At 38.3% G+C, this 19711-nt stretch overlaps 2 long non-coding RNA genes across 5 annotated transcripts in view; one reads left to right on the top strand and one right to left on the bottom strand.

Moving 5' to 3' along the window:
* Nucleotides 1-12195, top strand: part of LOC121819876 (uncharacterized) — a 37592-nt gene extending 25397 nt beyond the window's left edge. For both annotated transcript variants that reach the window (XR_009601068.1, XR_009601070.1), the window contains one exon: nt 7661-12195. This is a non-coding gene — a long non-coding RNA (uncharacterized LOC121819876). The remainder of the gene's footprint in view (nt 1-7660) is intronic.
* Nucleotides 1-19711, bottom strand: part of LOC121819875 (uncharacterized) — a 42458-nt gene that overhangs the window by 13210 nt on the left and 9537 nt on the right. For 2 of the 3 annotated variants that reach the window (XR_009601064.1, XR_006060255.2), the window contains exons 2-4: nt 14244-14384; nt 12800-12985; nt 12231-12351 (exon numbers count right to left, since the gene is read on the bottom strand). This is a non-coding gene — a long non-coding RNA (uncharacterized LOC121819875). The remainder of the gene's footprint in view (nt 1-12230; nt 12352-12799; nt 12986-14243; nt 14385-19711) is intronic. The other variant, XR_006060254.1, reaches the window with a different exon arrangement.

Raw genomic sequence — 19711 nt, forward strand, 5'->3', positions numbered from 1 at the left:
GGATATTTAGAATTTGGAGAAGAGAAGGAAAGAAAATGGAAGAGAAAGAAAGTGAACAAAAGAAGGGATATGGATATTTAATTCTTAAAATACTCACTAAATATCAGGGAGAAGTAGAAACCTCTTAGGAGTGGATACTGAAAAAGCTGTTTCTGAGGATAGTGGCGAGAGGAGCAACAAAGCAGATTCTGGTAGATAAAGTTCTCTAAGAAAATATGAGATCAGATGCTAGCAGCAGCTAAGCGCTTCTTTGGAGACATACTTGAATTGAGAATGTGAGTGACCATCCCGTTTCTCTGTTCTTCAGCAGGAGTAATTAGAAATTGGGAGAAGCAAGAGGGGAAGTAGTATTAGACCCTTAAAATAGGGACTAAAGAAGACCACAAAATCAGTCCTGGGATCTCAGCTCATATCTTGGTTATAGGTTCTGAAGTCATGACAGCGTGTTGAAGGCATGCCTTCCACATTAAAAGCTTTGAGGGTTGTGGGTAACCAGGATTCCTTCCCTAAATGGAGGGTACATATACTCAGTTCTTGAAAGACCAAAATCCAGTGGCATGCTTGTGTCTCTGCTAACTCCACAAAGCAACTTAGTTATCTATCTGAGGAACCACTGTTTAGAACTAAGAACACGGCCTCTCAGAAACAGTTAGAAAGGTGCCATAGGGATAGAAAAGGTTTCATCTAATGACAAATTAGACTCTGAACCACTAAAGTCTTTACTCTAACTATATGCCTCTATCAGTTAAAAAGCAAACAGAGGATAGAAGGACCTTTCCTGATTTTTCCCTTCCTATCATTAAAATTATGAGGGAACAGTCTTGCTTCTCATACAAAGGTAGTGATCAAAATGTTTGTATAATGCATTAATAAATTAGCAACAATAGACCTTTGCGGTTTGAGCTCTGGTGTTTTTCAAGGGAGGGTACATTATAGAGAGACTGTAATTCTTTGAAGAAATTGTAAAATTGTAACATTAAAGGAAGAGATGGCCATGGGTACCTCATTGCAAGGGAATTCAATGTGAACTATAACGACATTGACAAGACTATTTTTATCTTCTCTAAGGTCCTGATACCATATCACCAGAGTAGTCTAAGGAAAAAAGTAATCACATTGGCTGCTAGAAGTTAGAGGTGAGGAGAAAGGAAAAGTGTCAATAATTCCATTTTATCTTGAATATCTTTATAGAAGGCCCCTCAAATTGAGTCTAAACAGTTTTTAATTAAGGAAGCTTCATTACCTGTGGATAGTGGGGTATATTGAAGGGAAATTCATGACAAGGGTTACTGTACTTTCAGTACATGAAATGAATGTTGGCTATTCGCAAGGCAAATAAGACATCAAAATGTTAAATGACACATGGAAGTGTTAATAGAAATCTTGGATAACTGCTTAGAGACTAATGATTTAAAATATCTGTTAAAAAGTTGCTGGCTAACAGTTGCCTAGCTGCTGAGGCTATTTAGTTTCTAAGTCATGTCTGACTCTTTGCAACACTATGGACTGTAGCCCATCAGGCAGCTAGAAGAGTTATAAGATCCCACCATTCCAATGCCTCACTAACTGAAAAAGAAGTCTGGAAAAAGGCACGTGAATGTCTGTTGAGTATGATACTCTTCTTAAAAATGTTTTTTATTTAACTGTCCCAGGTCTTAGTTGTGGCACAAGTGATCTTCAGTCTTTGCTGTGGGCATGTGGGTGAGTGCATGCTCAGTTGCTTTGGTCGTGCCTGACTCTTTGCGACCCTATGGGCTGTAACCAACCAGGCTCCTCTGTCCATGGGATTCTCCAGGCAAGAATACTGGAGTGGGTTTCCATGCCCTCTTCCAGGGGATCTTCCCCACCCAGGGATTGAACTCGTGTATCTTATGTCTCTTGCACTGGCAGGCAGATTCTTTGCCACTAGCACCACCTGAGAAGCTCATGGCATGTAGGATCTTTTTTTTTTTTTTTTCAGTTGTTCTGTGGGAACTGTTAGTTGTGGCATATGGGACCTGGTTCCCCAAGTAGCTTTTAAACATGGGCCCCCTATATTGGGAGAGTGGAGTCTTAGCCATTGGACCACTAGGAAAGTTTTGAGTCTGACTCTGTTAACTGTCTATCTAAAGCTGAGTAAAAAGCTGTCCCCCATGTCAAGCAAAGCTAATGTTTTGACTTGCTACAAAATTGGTGTTCATACTTGAGACAGTATTATCATGCGTGCACCAACAGGTGATAAGAAACAGGGGAAACCCACTTTGTCTTCTCAGTGGAATTTCTTTTGCATTTAAATAGATGTTTCAGGAAATGTTATCAGAAGGCCTCAGTAGGTTTCAGCACCTCATGAACTGGGTGCTTTGTGGTGAAATCCAGCTAGAGGAGGTACTGTAACCCAAGCAACACGTAGGGGCAGTGAAAGCAGACATATCTTGCTTCAACTGCAGTAGTTTTCATAAAAGCATCCACTGTTCAGCATGGCAAGTGGGTGGCAGCAATGAAAGCCATGGTGTCTGTGACCAGAGAGGAAGCTTGGGTTGTCTTCATCAGCCCCATGCTGCTGTGTGTTTAGGATATTCTTCTTGACGAACATCTTCTGATCCTGCCAGAAATTTTGTTACCTCCCAGTATCTTTTCAACACATTTATTTTTTTGCTTATATTGTGATTTGTTCTTTGTAACTAATGACATTATTATCTTCAGCAAGATGTTAGGATCACTCTGGGATTTTTTTTTTTTTTTTTTTGCCTTCTAGGTGTACAGAGAATAGTAGCATTCGTTTTGCAGGATATTATAAAAATTACTTAAAAATTGATATGAACTAATGTGCCAGATTCTAGAGAAGATGAGAAAGCTTGGGTAATGCAGAAAGAAGGAAATGACTTAAATACGAGGATAAGGGAATTCCCTGGTGGTCCAGCATTTAGAATACCATGCTTTCACTGCCGAGGGCCCAGGTTCGATTCCTGGTCAGGGGACTAAAAATCCCACAAACCAGGTGGAGCAGCCAAAAAAAAAATAAATAAGTGTTTAAAGTTAAAAACAAAACAAAAAAACATGAGGATAAATCCAGTACTTTGACACCAGAGACCACTGTATATTGGGGTCCTCAAGGCACTGTTCTGGACCATGATTTCTTTCCAGATCTCTCACCAGGTAGATTCCATACGTAGTTCTCTGTGCTGATGTCTCCCATACAACAGTTACAGCACAGACACTTCCCTGAGTTCCACACTGATATACAGCTACCTCCTTGACAATTCCACTTGGATATTTCACAGGTATTTGAATTTTTTCTGCTTAAGAGAGAATTCTTAATTCTACTACCATCTAAACATGTTCCTTCCCCAATCTTTCCCCAGTTCCTTCCCCATCAATAAATGGCATCTCAATACACTCAGTTATTTTCATTAAACCACTAGGAATAATTCTTGAATTTTTGTTTGTTCATTCGCTGAGTCATGTTTAACTCTTTGTGACCCCATGGACTGCAGAATGCCAAGCTTCCCTATCCTTCATTATCTCCCTGAGTTTGCTCAAACTCATGTTCATTGACTCAGTTACACCACCCAACCTTCTCTTCTTCTCTTGTCCCCTTCTCCTTTCCCAGCATCAGGGGCTTTTCCAGTGAGTCATCTCTTTCCAGTGAGACATCTCTTCATGTCAGGTGGCCAAAGTATTGGAGCTTCAGCTTCAGCATCAGTCCTTCCAATAAATATTCAGGACTGATTTTCTTTGGGATGGACTGATTGGATCTCCTTGCAGTTCAAGGGACCCTCAAGAGTCTTCTCCATTGCCACAATTCAGAAGTATTAATTTTTTGGCTCTCAGCCTTCTTTATGACCCAACTCTCACTTTCATACATGAGTAGTGGAAAAACCATAGCTTTGACTAGATGGACCTTTGCAAGCAAAGTGATATCTCTGTTTTTTAATATACTGTCTAGGTGTGTTATAACTGTTCTTCCAAGGAGCAAGCATCTTTTAATTTCATGGCTGTAGTCATGGTCTGTGTTGATTTTGAAGCCCATAAAATCAAATCTAATACCGTTTTCACATTTTCCCCATCTATTAGCTATGAAGTGATAGGACCAGATGCTATGATCTTCATTTTTTGAATATTGAATTTTAAGACAGTTTTTTAACTCTCCTCTTTTACCTTTATCAAGAGGTTCTTTAGCTCTTCTTCAATTTAGTTGGCTGTATCCAACTCATGAAGTATATACATGAAGCATATATTCATTATCTTCTGACATTTCTACATCTCCACTGATAACGTCCTAGTCTACCCATCAATATTTCTCACCTAGACCAGGCATTGACAAACTTTTTCTATAAAGGATAAAACAGTACATATTTTCGCTTTGCAGGTCAACAGTCCCTATCACAATTATCCAAATATTTCCATCGTAGTTGGAAAATCAGTTCAGTTCATTTCAGTTGCTCAGTCGTGTCCGACTCTTTGCAATCCCATGAATTGCAGCACGTCAGGCCTCCCTGTCCATCACCAACTCCCAGAGTTCACTCAAACTCACGTCCATCAAGTCGGTGATCCTATCCACCCATCTCATCCTCTGTCATCCCCTTTTCCTCCTGCCCCCAATCCCTCCCAACATCAGAGTCTTTTCCAATGACTTAACTCTTCACATGAGGTGGCCAAAGTACTGGAGTTTCAGCTTTAGCATCATTCCTTCCAAAAGAACACCCAGGGCTGATCTCCTTCAGAATGGACTGGTTGGATCTCCTTGCAGTCCAAGGGACTCTCAAGAGTCTTCTCCAACACCACACTTCAAAAGCATCAATTCTTTGGCGCTCACCTTTCTTCACAGTCCAACTCTCACATCTATACATGACCACTGGAAAACTATAGCCTTGACTAGACCGACCTTTGTTGACAAAGAAATGTCTCTGCTTTTGAATATGCTATCTAGGTTAGTCATAACTTTTCTTCCACGGAGTAAGCATCTTTTAATTTCATGGCTGCAGCCACCATCTGCAGTGATTTTGGAGCCCCCCAAAATGAAGTCTGACACTGTTTCCACGGTTTCCCCATCTATTTCCCATGAAGTGATGGGACCGGATGCCATGATCTTCATTTTCTGAATGTTGAGCTTTAAGCCAACTTTTTCTCTCTCCTCTTTCACTTTCATCAAGAGACTTTTATTTCCTCTTCACTTTCTGCCATAAGGGTGGTGTCACCTGCATATCTGAGGTTATTGGTATTTCTCCCAGCAATCTTGATTCCAGCTTGTGCTTCTTTCAGCCCAGCGTTTCTCATGATGTACTCTACAGAGAAGTTAAATAAGCAGGGTGACAATGTACAGCCTTGACGTACTCCCTTTCCTATTTGGAACCAGTCTGTTGTTCCATGTCCACTTCTAACTGTTGCTTCCTGACCTGCATACAGATTTCTCAAGAGGCAGGTCAGGTGGTCTGGTATTCCCATCTCTTTCAGAATTTTCCACAGTTTATTGTGATCCACACAGTCAAAGGCTTTGGCATAGTCAATAAAGCAGAAATAGATGTTTTTCTGGAACTCTCTTGCTTTTTCCATGATCCAGCGGATGTTGGCAAATTGATCTGCGGTTCCTCTGCCTTTTCTAAAACCAGCTTGAACATCAGGAAGTTCATGGTTCATGTACTGCTAAAATCTGTCTTGGAGAATTTTGAGCATTACTTTACTAGCATGTGAGATGAGTGCAATTGTGTGGTAGTTTGAGCATTCTTTGGCATTGCCTTTCTTTGGGATTGGAATGAAAACTGACCTTTTCCAGTCCTGTGGCCACTGCTGAGTTTTCCAAATTTGCTGGCATATTGAGTGCAGCACTTTCACAGCATCATCTTTCAGGATTTGAAATAGCTCAACTGGAATTCCATCACCTCCACTAGCTTTGTTCGTAGTGATGCTTTCTAAGGCCCACTTGACTTCACATTTCAGGATGTCTGGCTCTAGGTGAGTGATCGCACCATTGTGATTATCTTGGTGGTGAAGATCATTTTTGTACAGTTCTTCTGTGTAGTTGCCACCTCTTCTTAATATCTTCTGCTTCTGTTAGATCCATACCATTTCTGTCCTTTATCGAGCCCATCTTTGCATGAAATGTTCCCTCGGTATCTCTAATTTTCTTGAAGAGATCTCTAGTCTTTCCCATTCTGTTGTTTTCCTCTATGTCTTTGCATTGATCACTGAAGAAGGCTTTCTTATCTCTTCTTGCTATTCTTTGGAACTCTGCATTCAGATGCTTATATCTTTCCTTTTCTGCTTTGCTTTTCACTTCTCTTCTTTTCACAGCTGTTTGTAAGGCCTCCGCATACAGCCATTTCGTTTTTTTGCATTTCTTTTCCATGGGGATGGTCTTGATCCCTGTCTCCTGTACAATGTCACGAACCTCATTCCATAGTTCATCAGGCACTCTATCAAGCAGACCTAGGCCCTTAAATCTATTTCTCACTTCCACTGTATAATCATAAGGGATTTGATTTAGGTCATACCTGAATGGTCTAGTGGTTTTCCCTACTTCCTTCAATTTCAGTCTGAATTTGGCAATAAGGAGCTCATGATCTGAGCCACAGTCAGCTCCTGGTCTCATTTTTGTTGACTGTATAGAGCTTCTCCATCTTTGGCTGCAAAGAACATAATCAATCTGATTTCGGTGTTGACCATGTGTAGAGTCTTCTCTTGTGTTGTTGGAAGGGGGTGTTTGCTATGACCAGAGCATTTTCCTGGCAAAACTCTATTAGCCTTTGCCCTGCTTCATTCCGCATTCCAAGGCCAAATTTGCCTGTTACTCCAGGTGTTTCTTGACTTCCTACTTTTGCATTCCAGTCCCCTAGAATGAAAAGGACATCTTTTTGGGTGTTAGTTCTAAAAGGTCTTGTAGGTCTTCATAAAACCGTTCAACTTCAGCTTCTTCGATGTTACTGGTTGGGGCATAGACTTGGATAACTGTGATATTAAATGGTTTGCCTTGGAGATGAACATTCTTGGAGATCATTCTGTCATTTTTGAGATTACATCCAAGTACTGCATTTCGGACTCTTTTGTTGACCATGATGGCTACTCCATTTCTTCTGAGGGATTCCTGACCACAGTAGTAGATATAATGGTCATTTGAGTTTAATTCACCCATTCCAGTCCATTTTAGTTCACTGATTCCTAGTTGACCACTTCCAATTTGCCTTGATTCATGGACCTGACATTCCAAGTTCCTGTCCAATATTGCTGTTTACAGCATCGGACCTTGCTTCTATCACCAGTCACATCCACTGCTGGGTATTGTTTTTGCTTTGGCTCCATCCTTTCATTCTTTCTAGAGTTGTTTCTCCACTGATCTCCAGTAGCATATTCGGCACCTACTGACCTGGGGAGTTCCTCTTTCAGTATCCTATCATTTTGCTTTTTCATACTGTTCATGGGGTTCTCAAGGCAGGAATACTGAAGTAGTTTTCCATTCCCTTCTCCAGTGGACCACATTCTGTCAGACCTCTCCACCATGACCCACCTGTCTTGGGTGGCCCCACAGGGCATGGCTTAGTTAGACAAGGCTGTGGTCCTAGTGTGATTAGATTGTCTAGTTTTCTGTGATTATGGTTTCAGTGTGTCTGCCCTCTGATGCCCTCTTGCAATACCTACCGTCTTTCTTGGGTTTCTCTTACCTTTGATGTGGGGTATCTCTTCACAGGCTGCTCCAGCAAAGTACAGCCACTGCTCCTTACCTTGAACAAGGGGTATCTCCTCATCGCCGCCCCTCCTGACCTTGAATGTGGAGTAGCTCCTCTCTGCTCTCCTGTGTCCACGCAGCCACCGCTCCTTGGACGTGGGGTTGCTCCTCTCGGCCTCCGCCTGTGACCTCAGGTGTGGGGTAGCTCTTCTCGGCCATTCCTGCACTGTGGCAGCCTGGTACTCTCTGCCGCTGCCCCTAACCTCGGACGTCGGGCAGCTCCTCTCGGCTGCACTTGTGTGCTGTCGCAGCCGCCCGTGCAAAAAGTTACTCTTGACTGTGTTTCAATAAAACTTTATTTAAAAAAAAAACAGGAGGCAGGCCCATGGACGATAATTTGCCTACCTTTTACATAAACTGTTATAATTACCTTCAAATTGTGTTCTGTGTCCAAATTTTATGCTACTATGGTTCCATGCAGGAACCAAAAGTTTGTAAAAACATAAAGCAGATCATATCTTCTTGCCACATAAAATCCTTGAAAGACATTTCAGTGCAAGTAAAATAAAATATAAACTCTTAACCTTGGCCTAGAAATTCTTGCATGACCTGACACTTGTTTATCTATCTGACCTCACATATAGTGATCTTCCCTTTATAACTAAACTCCAACCACCAACAACCTTTTTAAAATTTTTATTTATTTATTTTAATTGGAGGATAATTACTTTATAGTATTGTGATGGTTTTTGCCATACATCAACATGAGTTGGCCATAGACATACATGCGTCCTCTTTAAAAAAAAAAAACAAGTTCTTTCCTACCTCTGATCTTATTGCTCTTTCTGCTTGGAGTCCTCTTCTGTTGATTGGTTACAGGACTGTGTCACTTTTATGCTTTTGGTGTCAGCTTAAATGTTAACACTTTGATGCCCATTATTTTAATATAAATATTCCCAGTCTATATTATTTTTATCAAGTTATGAAATTTACTCAACCTCCGTTACAGCATCTATCACAAACTCTATCTTGTTTCTTTGTCTCTTTTATTTTAACCTCTCCTACTAGATTATAAACTGACCAGCCCTATTCATCACTATATGTTAAACTCGTAGTACAGTGAAGGTTTTCAACAAACACAAATTGAGTATATGGATGAACAAATTGGAAGTAAACAAAGTCAGGTACAAATATAAGTATCTGAAAACAGGGACATCTGAATTGAGAAAATTTCTACCAGGGAGAGAAAGAGAGAAAGAACACTCAAAGAGACCAAACCAAGGAAATTTCAAACTATTGTTGAAGGGGAACAGTAGAAAGAGCTGACCAAAAATAAAGAAATAAATAAACAAACAAACAAAAGCTTTTATATGGCATTTAGTCAGCAGAAAGAACTTGGAGAATGCGGGGTGCTGTCATCTGAATGGCTATATGACTTCAAAAAAATCTGCATAGCACATATGGTGTGTGTGTGTGCTTAGTCGCTCAGTCATGGCCAACTCTTTGTGACCCTTTGCACTGTAGCTCACCAGACTCCTCTGTCCATGGAATTCTCCAGGCAAGAAAACTGGAGTGGGTTGCCATTTCCTTCTCTGGGGGATCTTCTTGAGAACTGAACCTTTGTCTCCTACGTCTCCTGCACTGCAGATGATTCTTTACTCACTTAGCCATCAAGAAAATCATCAGCATATATAGTAGCCATTACTTTTATTATTGTTCTTGGCTGATATTTTATTATTATGAAACTCTATAAAGAGCTCCAGTACTTTGGCCACCTCATGCGAAGAGTTGACTCATTGGAAAAAACTTTGATGCTGGGAGGGATTAGGGGCAGGAGAAGAAGGGGATGACAGAGGATGAGATGGCTGGATGGCATCACTGACTCAATGGACACGAGTCTGAGTGAACTCCGGGAGCTGGTAATGGACAGGGAGGCCTGGCGTGCTGCAATTCATGGGGTCGCAAAGAGTCGGACACGACTGAGCAACTGAAATGGACTGAACTGAACTGATTCTCTGAATCCTTGGTGAAAGAAGCCAAAAAGCCATTCCAAACATGAGTCAGCTAGAGTCTCTTTTTTGTTATCTAGTATTTTTAAAGAGTACTTTTCAAACAGTATGCACAGAAATCTCCTGAAGTTTGTTAAATACAGATTGATGGCAACTCCTCCCCCCATCATGTGCCCCATTTTGATTTAATAGTTCTAGGGCAGGGCCCAAGAATTTTTTTACTTATTGTTTTATTGGGATATACTTCATAAAATTCTTGTGCTATAAAATTCATCCATTTCAAGTGTACACTTTTGGTGGTTTTGAATATGTTCACAAACTTGTGCAACCATCACCACTAATTCCAAAATATTTTCATCACCCCCAAAAGAAACTCCATCCCCACTTGCAGTCACTCTTCCTTTCTCCCCTTTCCTAGTCCCTGGAAACCACTAATATTTCTGTCTTTTGGATTTGCCTATCCTGGATTTAGAAAAGGCAGAGGAACCAGAGATCAAATTGCCAACATCTGTTGTATCATAGAAAAAGCAAAAGAATTCCAGAAAAGCATCTACTTCTGCTTTATTAACTATGCCAAAGGCTTTGACTGTGTGGATCACAACAAACTGGAAAATTCTTAAAGAGATGGAAATACCAGATCACCTGACCTGCCTCCTGAGAAATCTATATGCAGGTCAAGAAGCAACAGTTAGAACTGGACATGGAACAACAGACTGGTCCCAAATTGGGGAAGGAGTATGTCAAGGCTGTATATTGCCACCCTGCTTATTTAACTTCTATGCAGAGTACATCATGAGAAATGCTGGACTGGATGAAACACAAGCTGCAGTCAAATTACTGGGAGAAATATCAATAACCTCAGATATGCAGATGACACCACCCTTATGGCAGAAAGTGAAGAGGAACTGAAGAGCCTCTTGATAAAAGTGAGAGAGGAGAGTGAAAAAGCTGGCTTAAAATTCAACATTCAAAAAACGAAGACCATGGCATCTGGTCCCGTCACTTCATGGTAAATAGATGGGGAAACAATGGAAACAGTGAGAGACTTTTATTTTGGGGGCTCCAAAATCACTGCAGATAGTGCCTGCAGCCATGAAATTAAAAGACACTTTCTCCTTAGAAGAAAAGTTATGACCAACCTAGATAGCATATTAAAAAGCAGAGACATTACGTTGCTGACAAAGGTCCATCTAGTCAAAGGTTTGGTTTTTCCAGTATTCATGTATGTAGATGAGAGTTGGACCATAATGAAACCTGAGTGCCAAAGAATTGATGCTTTTGAACTGCGGTGTTGGAGAAGACTCTTGAGAGTTCCTTGGACTGCAAGATCGAACCAGTTAGTCCTAAAGGAAATCAGTCCTGAATATTCATTGGAAAGGCTGATGCTGAAGTTGAAGGTCCTTTACTTTGGCCACCTGATGTGAAGAACTGACTCAATGGAAAAGATCCTTATGCTGTGAAAGATTGAAGGCAGGAGAAGGGGGCAAGAGGATGAGATGGTTGGATGGCATCACCAACTCAATGGACTTGAGTTTGAGCAAGCTCCAGGAATTGGTGATGGACAAGGAAGCCTGGAATGCCACAGTTCATGGGGTCGCAAAAAGTCGGACACGACGGAACAACTGAACTGACTGTAGATTTTAGTTTTCATTTTTTTAAAGCACTAACAATGTTGAACATTTTTTCATGTGCTTATTGGCCATTTGTATATCTTCTTTAAAGAAATGTGTTTTTGAATACTTTGTCCACTTTTAATTGGATTATTTGTCTCTTTATCATTAAGTTGTAAGAGCTATTTGAATATTCTGTCTACTAGATGCTTATCATACATATAATTTGCAAATATTTTCTCCCATTATATGGACTGTCTTTTCATTGTATTTATTAATATATCCCTTGAAACACAAAAGGCTTTCATTTTAATGAAATCTACTTTGTCTACTTTCTTTGGTTGTTAGTCCTTTTGGTGTCTTATCTAAGGAGCCATTGCCTAATCCAAGAACATAAAGACTAACACCTTGGGAATCTCAGTTTTCTTCTAGAATTATACAGTTTTAGCACTTATCTTTAGGTTCCTTATTTTATTCAGGCCTGTATTATTGTTGTTCTGCTTGAATCCAATTTTTCTAACAGTTCACAAAATCCTTACCCAGTTCTGTTTTATGATCTTAAAGTTATCAGGGAAAATGTACTTGTCAAAGTTAACATTATATTAAGACACATCAGATTCTCCAGGAATTTTACATAATTTCTGGAGCACTTATAAATCCATATAAGACATCAGAATGCTTAGTATGACTTCTTATTTGACAATACTTCTCAGGTAATTTCTTGAATCCATCTAATTGGTTTAATATCTCCTTTTTTATAAGGAAAAATTGATTTTAAGAATTTTGTCAAAAATATCAAGACATCTGGTCAGATAAGATCATGAGTCACTGTACAAATAATACTTTGTCATTCATTTAACCAAAATGATAATAAAGACTTTGTAGGCAAATACGGACAGTTACATAATTGTAAGACCTAGCTTGTTTAAGTAATCAAAGACTTAATATGAAACAGGAAATTAAGCCTCTCACTTTCTGAGATGACCCATATCTGTCTGTGGAGTGTGTTTCTCCCAGGGCCATTCTCCTCTTTTGAAATGGACCACACTCTGTGTATAAAATCGGTGTCTCTCTAAATGAATCCATTTCTTACCTTAAAAAAAATAAACACAGAAAATTATTTTGACAAGGTACAAAATCTTTGTTTTCTAGGCAAATTACTTGAAAGGTTTAAAAAAAACTTTGTTTACAATGTTTTATTAAAAGCAGATTAATATTCTAAGATTTGAGTCAATAGAGAATTCTATAGTACATTTGATTAGATTCAAATATTCTGTATCAAATTTTTATATCCCAAACAGCTTCTCTGATTATTTATCAGGCTAGCATAAAAACATGCTCAGAGATGCAATATAGAAGAAAAAGTTATAACTTGGTCCTGAATTTTTTTCCCTAGGATAATCTCTTCCACAAAGAAGACTGCTTTTTTATATATAAACTTGCCCTATAACTAGTCTTGGATCACAGAGAGTGTTAAGGACAGCTTAAGAAATCTAGACATTTTTTATTCTACTATCACCATAGACCAAAAAATCACTCACCAAGTGGATGTTCAGGTTAGATGGAGATGTCTTTGAACCTTTTCACTTAGAGATTGCCTTTAAACTTAGAGATTATCTTTTTCCAACTTCCTTTCAGAAATGTGTTTTTTCCTCTTCTTGTAACTGTCTGCTTTTCTACATTTCCACATTTACAAGGCCATCCATTGTGGTTTTGTTTCTTAAGACCTAAAGATGGTTCCAACAGAATCCAACACTGTTACAAAATGACACAGCAATTTTTCTTTCCTCAGTAAAACTCAATATTTGTACCCTGGACAGTTATAGAATTTAAGGCATAAAAGAGCTGACTATGGGAAAACTTCACCCTTAGTCATGACATGGTGTGGCATATTATCAATATACAATGAAGAGGAAAAAAATGAAATGAGCATAATTATACATATAATGAAAATCTCTTGCCACTGACAGAAGTAAAATTAACAAGTTTTAAGTTAAGGAAATGAGACAGTCTTTCTAGAATCTGGCAAACAAACTTGAGAGATAAAAAGGCTGAAAGGGACAGAGAGTAAAAAATAGTTAATGTTTAGGTACACTCCCAGATGAATGAACATATTAACTTTCTGAACCCATGAAGTTACCCTGGAAGACTCTTTCTTAAATATCACCTTATGCAACTTTACTAACATAAAGTAATCAGAGATAATAGTTTACACTACTTAGCTCTTTATAAAAAGCTTTCCAAGCTTTCCTTTCCTAGCCATGATGGAGCTACTGTTCTGCCAGAAACAGTTAAAAACTAAACACAATTTATTATATTTAAAATATACATGAAAATCATACAACTAAAAAAATAAATAATTTGATGTTAAAATGGGCAGGGAACTTGAATAAACATTTTTTTTTCCAAATAAGAGATACAAATAGCCAAAAAATACATGAAAACATGGTTAACAACACTGATCATCAAGGAAATGCAAATAAGAACCACAAGGAGCTATCACTTCACACCTGCTAAAATGGTTATTACAAAAAGACAAAAGATAACAAGTATTAGCAGGATCTGGGAAAACAGAACTCTTTCATACTATTAGTGGGAATGTAAATTGATGGAGCCACTATGTAAAACAGTTTGGAGCCTCCTCAAAACGTTAAAAATACAACTACCATATGATCCAGGAATCCTAGTTCTGCCAAAGGAGATGAAATCACTATCTCAAAGAAATATCTGCATAACTCCTGTCCACTGCATCATTGTTCGTAATAGCCAGGATATAGAAACGGCTTGTTTGTGTTCACTGACAGAAGAATGGATAAAAAATGTGATATATAATGTGATATATACGTACATACACACAGACACTGCAGTATTATTCAGCCATAAGAAAGGAAATTCTGCCATTTGTGACATGGAAGGACTCAAGAACATTATGCTAAGTGAAATAAGTCGGCCAAAGTAAGGTAAATACTGTATAATATCACTTACCCTATGGAATCTACAAAAAGCCAAACTCAGAGAAACTGAGAGTTGAATGGTGGTTATCATGGTTTCGGTGGGTGGGTGGAGGAAGTGGGGAGATGTTGGTAAAGGGTACAAATTTCCAGTTACAAGATAAATATGAAAGATCTAATATACAGAAAAAAGAAAAGAAAAAAGAGAAATAGAATTAGAAAACTACAAAATTTACCAGAACTAATGAGTGAATTCAGTAAGATTTTAGGATACAAAGTCAATGTGTTTAAATCTATTTTTCTGTATTCCAGTAGCAAATAATTATAAATTCAAAATTTAAATATCATTTACAATAAAATATTTAATAAATTTTGCAATATATATATAAGAATTCTGTACTGTAAATTATAAAACATAGAAGAAAAGATCTAAAAACTGAAAAGATGTCAATATCATGTTCACAGATTAGGAGACTAAATGTTGTAGACATAAAAATTAACCCAAAATTGACACATATATTCAGTATAATATCAAACAAGAATTCTGAAAAGCTCATTATTGAAAAAATGACATATCCTTTATAATATTTATGTAGGTAAGTAAAGGAATTATCACTATCCATACAATTATGAAAAAGAAGGCCAGAGTTGAAAGAATCACACTATTTGATTTCAAGACTTACAAAAGTACATTAATAAGGACACTTTGATTGGTATAAGGAAAGAGGAGTAGGTCCATGAAATCAAATACATACAAATATAGACACACATAGATACCACTAATTGAATTTTGATAAAGGTTCCTAGGAAATTCAATGGGAAAACATTTCAAAAACTTGCTGGAATAAATGGATATCTACGTGGGAGCAAAATTGAAGCAATAAATTTCAACCACTACTTTGAACAATTCATAAAATTTAATTTGACTTGGTCCATATACATAAACATAAAAGCTCACAAAAAAGAATGAGAAAATGCCATTTTCAGCAACATGGATGGGCCATGAGATGGGTCATACTGAGTGAAGTAAATCAGACAGAAAAGGACAAATATGATATCATTTACAGGTGGAATTAAAAGATGCTTACTCCTTGGAAGGAAAGTTATGACCAACCTAGACAGCATATTAAAAAGCAGAGACATTACTTTGCCAATAAAGGTCCATCTAGTCAAGTCTAGGTTTTTTCCAGTAGTCATATGCGGATGTGAGATTTGGAGTATAAAGAAAGCTGAACGCAGAAGAATTGATGCTTTTGAACTGGGGTATTGGAGAAGACTCTTGAGAGCCCCTTGGACTGCAAGGAGATCCAGCCAGATCATCTTAAAGGAGATCAGTCCTGGGTGTTCATTGGAAGGACTGATGTTGAAGCTGAAACTCCAATACTTTGGCCACCTGATGAGAAGAGCTGACTCATTTGAAAAGACCCTGATGCTGGGAAAGATTGAGGGCAGGAGGAGAAGGGGATGACAGAGGATGAGATGGTTGGATGGCATCACCGACTCAATGGACAAGTTTGGGTAGACTCTGGCAGTTGGTGATGGACAGGGAGGCCTGGCGTGCTGTGGTTCATGGTGTCACAAAGAGTCGGACACGGCTGAGAGACTGAACTGAACTGATAGGTGGAATCTTTAAAAAATAGTACAATGAACTGGTTTAAAAAACAGAAATAGAGTAACAGATATCGAAAACAATCTATGGTCACCAAGATGGAAAGGAGGGAGGGAAAACTGGGAGATTGGGATTGACATATAAACATGAATATTTATAAAATAGATAACTAATAAGGACCTATTGTATAGTATAGGGAACTCTTCTCAATACTCTGTAATTACCTATATTGGAAAAGAATCTTAAGAAAGAGTGGATATATGCATATGTATAATTGATTCACTTTGTACAGCAGAAGGTAACACAACATTATAAGTCAGTTATACTCAAAAAATGCTAAAAGGGTAAAGCTTCTAGAAGAAAACACAGGAGAATATGTTTCAACCTTGGAGTGATAATGATTTCTTAGAGAGGTCATACAAAGAATTATTAATCGTTGAAGAAAAATGGTGGCACAGTGGTAAAGAATCCACCTGCAACTGAGATGCAGGAGACACGGGTTCAATTCCTGGGTAGGGAAAATCCCCTGGAGAAGGGCATGGCAACCCACTCCAGTACTTTGGCCTGGAAATCCATGGACAGAGGACCCTGGCGGACTATAGCCCATGGGGTCACAAAGAGTCAGACATGACTGAGCAGGCAAACACAAAGAAAAATATGGTTAAGTTGAATTTCATCAGAATTTAAAATTTCTGTCGCTTAAAGACATTCTTAAGAAAATAAAAACTTAAACTGTAGACTGGGTGAAATTGTCACATTATATTGATCAATCAAAGGACTTGTACTAGAATATATAATTAACTTCTAAAATGAATAATAAAAAGACACACTAGTTAAGAACAAAATAGCCAAAATATTCAAAAATATATTGCACAAATGAAAACTTACAAGTAGCAAGTCACCTGGAAAAGTGTTTGGCATCACTAATAATCATGAAATAGTAATTAACAATACAATGAGTTTCCATTAAATGTCTCTCCCAGGAAATTCCCTGGCAGTCCAGTGGTTGAGATTTCATGCTTTCACTTTCAAGGGCACAGGTTTAATCCCTGATGGGGAAATTAGGATCTTACAAGCCTTGTGGCACCATCAAAATACTTTTTTAATAAAAAATAAAAATTAATTAATGTCTCTACCAGAAGCTAAAATTAAAAAATATATATATGGATGTGGAATAATCAGAACACTGTTACTTTACTGGTGGGAATATAAAAAACAATTTAGAAGTTTTTTATGAAGCTGACTATATACATATCCTATGACTTAGCAATTCCACTCCTATGTACCAATTCAAAAAATAAAAACATTTATTTTATTCATCTATTCCTGTGTTAAAAAAAATCAAAATCTAATGACTTCAAACAATAGGTGCTTTTTGTCTCAGAATTATCTGAGCTGATTGAACTCAATCAGGTAGTTCTTTGCTCCATATAGGTGGAGTTGCAGTCTTCTGAAACTTGGCTGTGCTGAAATGCATAAGATAATCATTTATATGGATGTCAACTGGTGCTTGTTTTAGCTGGGAACCCAACTGTGGGCATCAACTGGAGTGCCTGGATTCTCTTTCCTGTGGTCTCTGCACATAGTTTGAGCCTCTCACAGCAGAGTGGTTGAGTTCATAGAGGAAACTTTCCAGAAGACAATGGTGGACACAGCAGATAAATACTCACAAGTTACATAGCAACACTTCTGCCAAATTATATTGATCCAAAGCATTCACAGAAACAGTTCAGATTCAAAGGTATGAAAAATAGGTGCCATATTAAAATGAGAGAAACAGCAGTAATTTATGACCATCTTTATTCTAAGAACACACAAAATTATTTATACAGTGACTGTGTGGATCACAATAAACTGTGGAAAATTCTGAAAGAGATGGGAATACAGATCACCTGACCTGCCTCTTGAGAAATCTATATGCAGGTCAGGAAGCAACAGTTAGAACTGGACATGGAACAACAGACTGGTTCCAAATAGGAAAAGGAGTACGTCAAGGCTGTATATTGTCAGCCTGCTTATTTAACTTCTATGCAGAGTACATCATGAGAAATGCTGGGCTGGAAGAAGCACAAGCTGGAATCAAGATTGCTGGGAGAAATATCAGTGACCTCAGATATGCAGATGACACCACCCTTATTGCAGAAAGTGAAGAGGAGCTAAAAGCCTCTTGATGAAAGTACAAGAGGAGAGTGAAAAAGCTGGCTTAAAGCTCAAAATTCAGAAAACAAAGATCATGGCATCTGGTCCCATCACTTCATGGGAAATAGATGGAGAAACAGTGTCAGACTTTATTTTTTTGGACTCCAAAATCACTGCAGATGGTGACTGCAGCCATGTAGTTAAAAGACGCTTACTCCTTGGAAGGAAAGTTATGACCAACCTAGATAGCATATTCAAAAGCAGAGACATTATTTTGCCGACTAAGGTCTGCCTAGTCAAGGCTATGGTTTTTCCTGCGGTCATGTATGGATGTGAGAGTTGGACTGTGAAGAAAGCTGAAAGCCAAAGAATTGATGCTTTTGAACTGTGGTGTTGGAGAAGACTCTTGAGAGTCCCTTGGACTTCAAAGAGTTCCAACCAGTCCATTCTAAAGGAGATCAGCCCTGGGTGTTCTTTGGAAGGAATGATGCTAAAGCTGAAACTCCAATACTTTGGCCACCTCATGCGAAGAGTTGACTCATTGGAAAAGAGTCTGATGCTGGGAAGGATTGGGGGCAGGAGGAGAAGGGGATGACAGAGGATGAGATGGATGGATGGCATCACCGACGCGATGGACGTGAGTTTAAGTGAACTCTGGGAGTTGGTGATGGACAGGGAGGCCTGGAGTGCTGCAATTCATGGGGTCACAAAGAGTCAGACACGACTGAGAGACTGAACTGACTGAACTGATGGACACTTTACTCATAAAGCCAAATTGTTAACTCCAACTAAAAATGACCCAGTTGTCCATTCACAGATGAATGGGCAAACAAATTTTGGTATATTTGTACACCTGAATCTCATTTGAATTATTTAAGGAACATCCAACTGAATGAAAAGGAATAAGCTACTAATATTGACAATAACACAGATATATATCACAAATATTAAGTCAAGCAAAAGAAACAAGGCACAAAAGAATATGTATTGAATGATTTCATTCGTGTGAAATTTAAGTACAACCAAACTAAAAATAAGAGTAATGGGTTCCTCTGAAGAAGAGAGACTGAACAGAAAAGAGCACAGATTTTCTGAGGTGATGAAATGTTCTATATCTTGATTACTTCTCTACATATTTCAAAACTCATTGAACTGTACACTTAAGATGTATGCATTTCACATGTAAATTTTATCTCAATTTTTTTTATTTTTATTTTTACTTTATTTTGCTTTACAATACTGTATTGGTTTTGCCATACATTGACATGAATCAGCCACGGGTGTACATGAGTTCCCAATCCTGAACCCCCCTCCCACCTCCCACCCCATATCATCTCTCTGGATCATCCCCGTGCACCAGCCCCAAGCATCCTGTGTCCTGTATTGAACATAGACTGGTGATTTTTTTCTTACGTGATAGTACACAGAAATATACAAAATAAGAGCTACCCTCTTTCTTCTTATCAACAGTCATATGAAGAAAAAGATGGTCTTGGTATTTTCACTTAAAGAAGATAAGTTAAGATGTCACAGAAAGTTAGTGGCATTGATACATAAGTAGAATCTAGATAGGGCAACAATCATGGTTAAAAAACACTTTTTTCTGTTCAAAACTTTTTTTCTAATAAAAAAGCTTATTTTTTAAACAGTTTCAGGTTCACAGAAAATTGAGGAAAGTACAGAAATTTCCTGCCTCTACACAAGCACAGCTTTCCCCATTAACAAATTCTCCCATCAGAGTGGTGCATTTATTA

The sequence above is a fragment of the Ovis aries genome, chromosome 6 (genome assembly GCF_016772045.2).
Source record: "Ovis aries strain OAR_USU_Benz2616 breed Rambouillet chromosome 6, ARS-UI_Ramb_v3.0, whole genome shotgun sequence".
In the NCBI taxonomy this organism is placed as follows: domain Eukaryota; kingdom Metazoa; phylum Chordata; class Mammalia; order Artiodactyla; family Bovidae; genus Ovis; species Ovis aries.